The sequence below is a fragment of the Triticum dicoccoides genome, chromosome 2B (assembly GCF_002162155.2).
Source record: "Triticum dicoccoides isolate Atlit2015 ecotype Zavitan chromosome 2B, WEW_v2.0, whole genome shotgun sequence".
NCBI lineage: Eukaryota > Viridiplantae > Streptophyta > Magnoliopsida > Poales > Poaceae > Triticum > Triticum dicoccoides.
Window position 1 is genome coordinate 91,951,531 of NC_041383.1, and position 6,965 is coordinate 91,958,495.

The following is a 6,965-nucleotide window of genomic DNA, read 5'->3' on the forward strand; positions in this document are numbered from 1 at the left end:
TAGATGTTAATTTAGGGTTCATAGATAATGATTTTTAGTAGTAGTGGATATTAATTAGTAGTAGTGATGGTAAACTAGTTGTATAATTAGCAGTAGTAGATGTTAATTAGTAGTAGATGTAGCAGTAGATGTTAATTAGTAGTAGTAGATGTACTAGTTTCTTTCTATTTATAGTAAGTTTATATTTAGTAAGAGTGAGTTGAATTAATAGAACTAGTTTAGTTTTAGTTGAACTAGTTTAGTAAGTAATTTAATAACTAGTTGAACTACTTTATTTTTAGAAAAAAATAGTTTTTTTCTATTTAGAGTAAGTTTATATTTAGTAAGAACTAGTTGAATTAATAGAACTAGTTGAGCATGTCATATTTGTTGTTATTTTTTAGTTTAAGCAATTATTTCATGTTTTGGTTACACCTCCGAGTGGCCTATGTTTTGCCGGAGTGTTGATTAATTTCCGTTCCGGCAAATTTCAGGCGCTCGATATGTCCTTTTTTAGCAAAGGTCATGCCGGATTTTTCTGTGAATTCTGGCATGACTTGTGCTAGAATATGTACAAGTTTAATCTTTGAATTATGAACATAGAAAATGTCGTACTCGGACGACGACAGTCTCCCGGGGGAGTGCAGCTGGTGCCACGATGATCAAGGTATGTGCGATAGGTTCGTTGAGCTGGATAAAGATCGGCGCTTCAGCATTAAGCTCGAGGAGACCTTCGATGTTGAAACGGTACGCAACAACGACAAGTGTTTTTTTTCGTAATTAAGCATGGCTTCAACTATTTCAACGTCTAATTTTCATCTTTTACAATTCGACTAGCTTATCCCATGCCATGCAAGACGCTATGTCTTGGAGAGGATGGGTTTTGAAGACCATGAAAATTTTGAAACAAAGAAAATACACCTAAGGACCCATCATGATATGGATTTTGAAGTAAATCTGTGCAATGCTCAGAGCGTAACCAATTTTGGTTGCAAAAATTGGGAAGCACTTTGCAAAATGTATGGTTTTTATGAGGGTATGATTGTCACCATGGATCTTGGTGATCCTGACATCGAGCAAGACAATATGGACATTTGGGTCCTTGTTGATACGCTTCGGATTGTACCGCTATGTGATTTTGTCAAACATAGTTATTAACTAATTTATATTGTTTATTTCAAAATAGTTGACAACTTATTTCCATTGACAGCTTATTTTGATTCTTCAAAGACTGTACGGAAGATGGTAGACAAAACCCACTACACCGATGGCTCCGAATTAACTTATAAGGAGAAAAATCATCTGATCGCATTTTGTACTCTTCTTGAGGATTACAATAACTATTATCGAACTCCTCCAAATTATGGTGAATACGTGCCACTAGTGCACGTGTTGAACCACAGTAACTTCTCTGGAGATACCCTGGTAAGATTTTTTACTATTACAACATCCATGCATCTTTTGCATACTTCTAAAACTAGTACATCATTGCTTACTACAAAGTTATTACTATGTTTTTCAACAGAAACTCCCGATGGATTGTGTGCCTCATCTGATGTCTCTGAATGGTCGCCTTACAGTTCTGAACATACTGCCAGGTAAATCTAGGGAGCTCACCTGTGCATATCGGATTTCTAAAACCGGTGAACACATGTTCATCAAAGAATGGAAGAAATGTATGGACATCCGCAAGGAGGTTTTTGGAAGTAACATTCAGTGAAAGGCAAGAATTGGAGACAGGCTAATCTCCATTCTCCATAATGGAGAGTCAGGGGCTATCTTGTTTTTTGCTATTTTACCTTAGAAAATGTAGTAGGTCTTAATCGAATGTAGTAGGTCCTATGAGGTACAATATGTTTATTATGTGGTAATGTGTTAGAGTTGATAATGAGGAATACTTGTGATTACGACTAGTGACCAATTTGCTAAGTTGATCTTGAGGAGGTGTTATATGACAATAATGTATTATGATGATAAGTTGTTAATGATATGATGATGATGATGATATTATTATATCATTGGGTGAAAGAACCACAGATTAGTTTCAAGTGGATGGACATCCACTTGAAACTAGTCCACGGTTCTTTCACCCCATGATGTAATAACTCATTATGATGTAAAAACAATCTCTAAATTCATGTTGTATGAAAACTTGTGTAAAGGTGTATGAATACAACATGAAATAAAAAAGAAATAAAATACTGAATAATAGTAGTAGCACGGGCAAGGAGAAGCGCTACTACTAATTACCAGTAGCGCTCTTCTATAGAAGCGCTACTACTAAGTCAATTTAGCAGTAGCCTGGGTCCAGGCACGCTATTGCTAAGCTTTAGCTGTAGCGCCTTATCAGTAGCGCTCCTGCCCGCGCTACTGATAGGCCTAAAACGCGCGCTGCTGCTAGGCTTTTCCCTAGTAGTGGATGTGCAGGAAAAATCACACTCGATGTGGTATTCGGCATGCGAAGAATTATCTTCCGAAGAGATAACCTTTCAAGTGGCCCCTTTCAATAGTGGATACCACGCCTTGTTAGGGCGGGACGCATTCGCGAGCTTCCAAGTTATACCCCATTATGGGTACATGAAGCTCAAGATGCCTGGGCCCAATGGAATCATCACTCTGGCTAGTGATCCGGACACAACACTCCGCGTCAAAAACAAAACCGCCGTCTTGGCCCTCGAGGCACTGTCCGAAGCCCTCGCGGCTGAAGAATTAACTGCATTACGCTCTACAATGGATAGGTACGACGTGATACTCTATAAGCGATCCAAATCCACCTTAAACCAGCGGACGAAATAGTCAAATTCCAAGTCCACCCAACGGACTCCACGAAGACAGCATCCATCGGGGCACAACTGGACCCCACAATCGACGCCGCACTACGGGTGTTCCTATGCGAGAACTAGGATATCTTCACCTGGCACCCTTCTGACATGCCAAGGAATCCAGGTAGGCTGGCCGAACACAGCCTCAACATACTGAAGGGATATAAGCCGGTCAAGCAAACACTACGACGCTTTTCAGAACCCAAACGACAAGCTATGGGAGAGGAGCTAGCAAAGTTACTCGAAGCCGGATTCATCAAAGAAATAAAACACCCGGATTGGCTAGCAATCCTGGTGATGGTACCAAAGAAGGATAAATCCTGGCGCCTATGTGTTGATTTCAAAGATGTCAACAAGGCTTGCCCTAAGGATCCCTTCCCTCTCCCCCACATTGATCAGATTATCGATGCTACTGCAGGACACGACTCATTGTGTTTCCTTGACACATACTACAGATACCATCAAATCAAGATGACGGAGTCCGACCAAGCCGCAACGGCATTTATCACCCCATACAGGCCTTTTTGCTTCAACACTATGCCCTTCGAGCTCAAAAACATTGGTGCCACCTACCAACGCATGATTCAAACATGCCTAGAGAAACAAATCGGTAAAACAGTTGAAGCATATGTGGATGACGTGGTCATCAAGACCAGACGTGTCAAATCTTTAATAGACGATCTGAGGCTCACATTCGACAACCTCCGCACATATGACATTAAGCTCAATCCGAAAAAATGTGTTTTCGGCGTTCCCGATGGAAAGCTGTTGGGCTTCATCGTTTCCAATAGAGGAATTGAAGCAAACCCAGATAAAACCCGAGCTTTGTCACAGTTGGCTACCCCAACAGATCTTAAACAAATCCAAAAACTAACTAGATGCATGGCAGCTTTAAGCCACTTTATCTCCAGATTGGGAGAAAAGGCTTGCCACTCTATCGCCTTCTTCGACGAACCGAACACTTCGAGTGAACGGACGCGGTGACGGCTGGACTAGAAGAAATAAAGGCTCTTTTAGCAAGCAACCCAATCCTGGCCGCGCCGAACGTCGGCGAACCCATGTTATTATACATAGCTACAACACACCAAGTTGTGAGTGCGGTGCTCGTCGTCAAACGCGAGGAGGACGGACACAAATTTCCGCTTCAAAAGCGGGTATACTACGTATCCACTCTCCTCACACCATGCAAATCTCGGTACCCTCATTATCAAAAAATAACATACGCGGTCTTCATGGCATCCCGGAAACTACGACACTACTTCAAGAGTGTTCAATCACGGTGGCCTCCGAAGTACCACTCAATGACATAATAAACAACCGCGATGCTACGGGACGGATTGCTAAGTGGGCCATCGAGCTCCTCCCATTCGACATCACATATAAACCATGGCGAGCCATAAAATCCCAAGTACTGGCAGACTTCATCGCCGAATGGATAGAGGCCGAACTCCCTGAAGAGTACGACACATACTCCAATTGGATTATGCACTTCGACGGCTCTAAAATGCTAGCAGGTCTGGGAGCAGGTGTTGTCCTAACATCCCCCACTGGAGATACAGTTCAATACGTACTCCAAATATTATACATAGACTCCAACAATGCAGCCGAATACGAGGCTCTGTTGCATGGTCTTCGTGAAGGAAATATGCCCTAGAGGCAATAATAAAGTTATTATTTATTTCCTCATATCATGATAAATGTTTATTATTCATGCTAGAATTGTATTAACCGGAAACATGATACATGTGTGAATACATAGACAAACTATATTTCACTAGTATGCCTCTACTTGACTAGCTCATTAATCAAAGATGGTTATGTTTCCTAACCATAGACATGTGATGTCATTTGATTAAAGAGATCACATCATTAGGAGAATCATGTGATTGACATGACCTATTCTGTTAGCCTAGCACTTGATCATTTAGTATGTTGCTATTGCTTTCTTCATGACTTATACAAAGTTCCTACAACTATGAGATTATGCAACTCCCGTTTACCGGAGGAACACTTTGTGTGCTACCAAACGTCACAACGTAACTGGGTGATTATAAAGGAGCTCTATAGGTGTCTCCAAAGATAGATGTTGAGTTGGCGTATTTCGAGATTAGGTTTGTCACTCCGATTGTCGGAGAGGTATCTCTGGGCCCTCTCGGTAATGCACATCACTATAAGCCTTGCAAGCAATGTAGCTAATGAGTTGGTTACGGAATGATGCATTACGTAACGAGTAAAGAGACTTGCCGGTAACGAGATTGAACTAGGTATTAGATACCGACGATCGAATCTCGGGCAAGTAACATGCCGATGACAAAGGGAACAATGTATGTTGTTATGCGGTTTGACCGATAAAGATCTTCGTAGAATATGTGGGAGCCAATATGAGCATCCAGGTTCCGCTATTGGTTATTGACCGAGAATAGTTCTAGGTCATGTCTACATAGTTCTCAAACTTGTAGGGTCCGCATGCTTAACGTTACGATGACAATTTTATTATGAGTTTATATGTCTTGATGTACCTAAGGTTGTTCGGAGTCCCGGATGTGATCCCAGACATGACGAGGAGTCTCGAAATGGTCGAGACATAAAGATTGATATATTGGAAGCCTATATTTGGATATCGGAATCGTTCCGGGAGAAACCGGGATTTTTCCGGAGTACCGGGGGGTTACCGGAACCCCCCCGGGGGTTATTGGGCCTACATGGGCCATGAGGGAGAAGAGGAGGGCCGGCCAGGGCAGGCCGCGCGCCCCCTCCCCCCTAGTCCGAATAGGACAAGGAAGGGGGGGGGGCTTTCCTCTTTCCCCTCCCCCCCTTTCCTTCTCCACCAAGGCAAGAGGGGGGAGTCCTACTCCCGGTGGGAGTAGGACTCCTCCAGGCGCACCCCTAGGGGGCCGGCCGCACCTCCCCCCTCCCTCTTTTATATACGGGGGCAGGGGGCACCTCTAGACAGACAAGTTGATCTTCGTGATCGTTTCTTAGCCGTGTGTGGTGCCCCCCTCCACCATATTCCACCTCGGTCATATCGTTGCGGTGCTTAGGCGAAGCCCTGCGTCGGTAGAACATCATCATCGTCACCACGCCGTCGTGCTGACGGAACTCATCCCCGACACCCTGCTGGATCGGAGTCCGGGGATCGTCATCGAGCTGAACGTGTGCTGAACTCGGAGGTGTCGTACGTTCGGTGCTTGGATCAGTCGGATTGTGAAGACGTACGACTACATCAACCGCGTTGTCATAACGCTTCCGCTTTAGGTCTACGAGGGTACGTGGACACACTCTCCCCTCTCGTTGCTATGCATCACCATGATCTTGCGTGTGCGAAGATTTTTTTTTGAAATTACTACGTTCCCCAACAGTGGTATCAGAGCCTAGGTTTTATGCATTGATGTTATATGCATGAGTAGAACACAAGTGAGTTGTGGGCGATACAATTCATACTGCTTACCAGCATGTCATACTTTGGTTCGGCGGTATTGTTGGATGAAGCGGCCCGGACCGACATTACGCGTACACTTACGCGAGACTGGTTCTACCGACGTGCTTTGCACACAAGTGGCTGGCGAGTGTCAGTTTCTCCAACTTTAGTTGAACTGAGTGTGGCTACGCCCGGTCCTTGCGAAGGTTAAAACAACACTAACTTGACGAACTATCATTGTGGTTTTGATGCGTAGGTAAGAACGGTTCTTGCTCAGCCCGTAGCAGCCACATAAAATTTGCAACAACAAAGTAGAGGACGTCTAACTTGTTTTTGCAGGGCATGTTGTGATGTGATATGGTCAAGACGTGATGCTATATTTTATTGTATGAGATGATCATGTTTTGTAACCGAAGTTATCGGCAACTGGCAGGAGCCATATGGTTGTCGCTTTATTGTATGAAATGCAAACGCCCTGTAATTGCTTTACTTTATCACTAAGCGGTAGCGATAGTCGTAGAAGCAATAGATGGCGTAATGACAACGATGCTACGATGGAGATCAAGGTGTCACGCCGGTGACGATGGTGATCACGACGGTGCTTCGAAGATGGAGATCACAAGCACAAGATGATGATGGCCATATCATATCACTTATATTGATTGCATGTGATGTTTATCCTTTATGCATCTTATCTTGCTTTGATTGACGGTAGCATTTTAAGATGATCTCTCACTAAATATTCA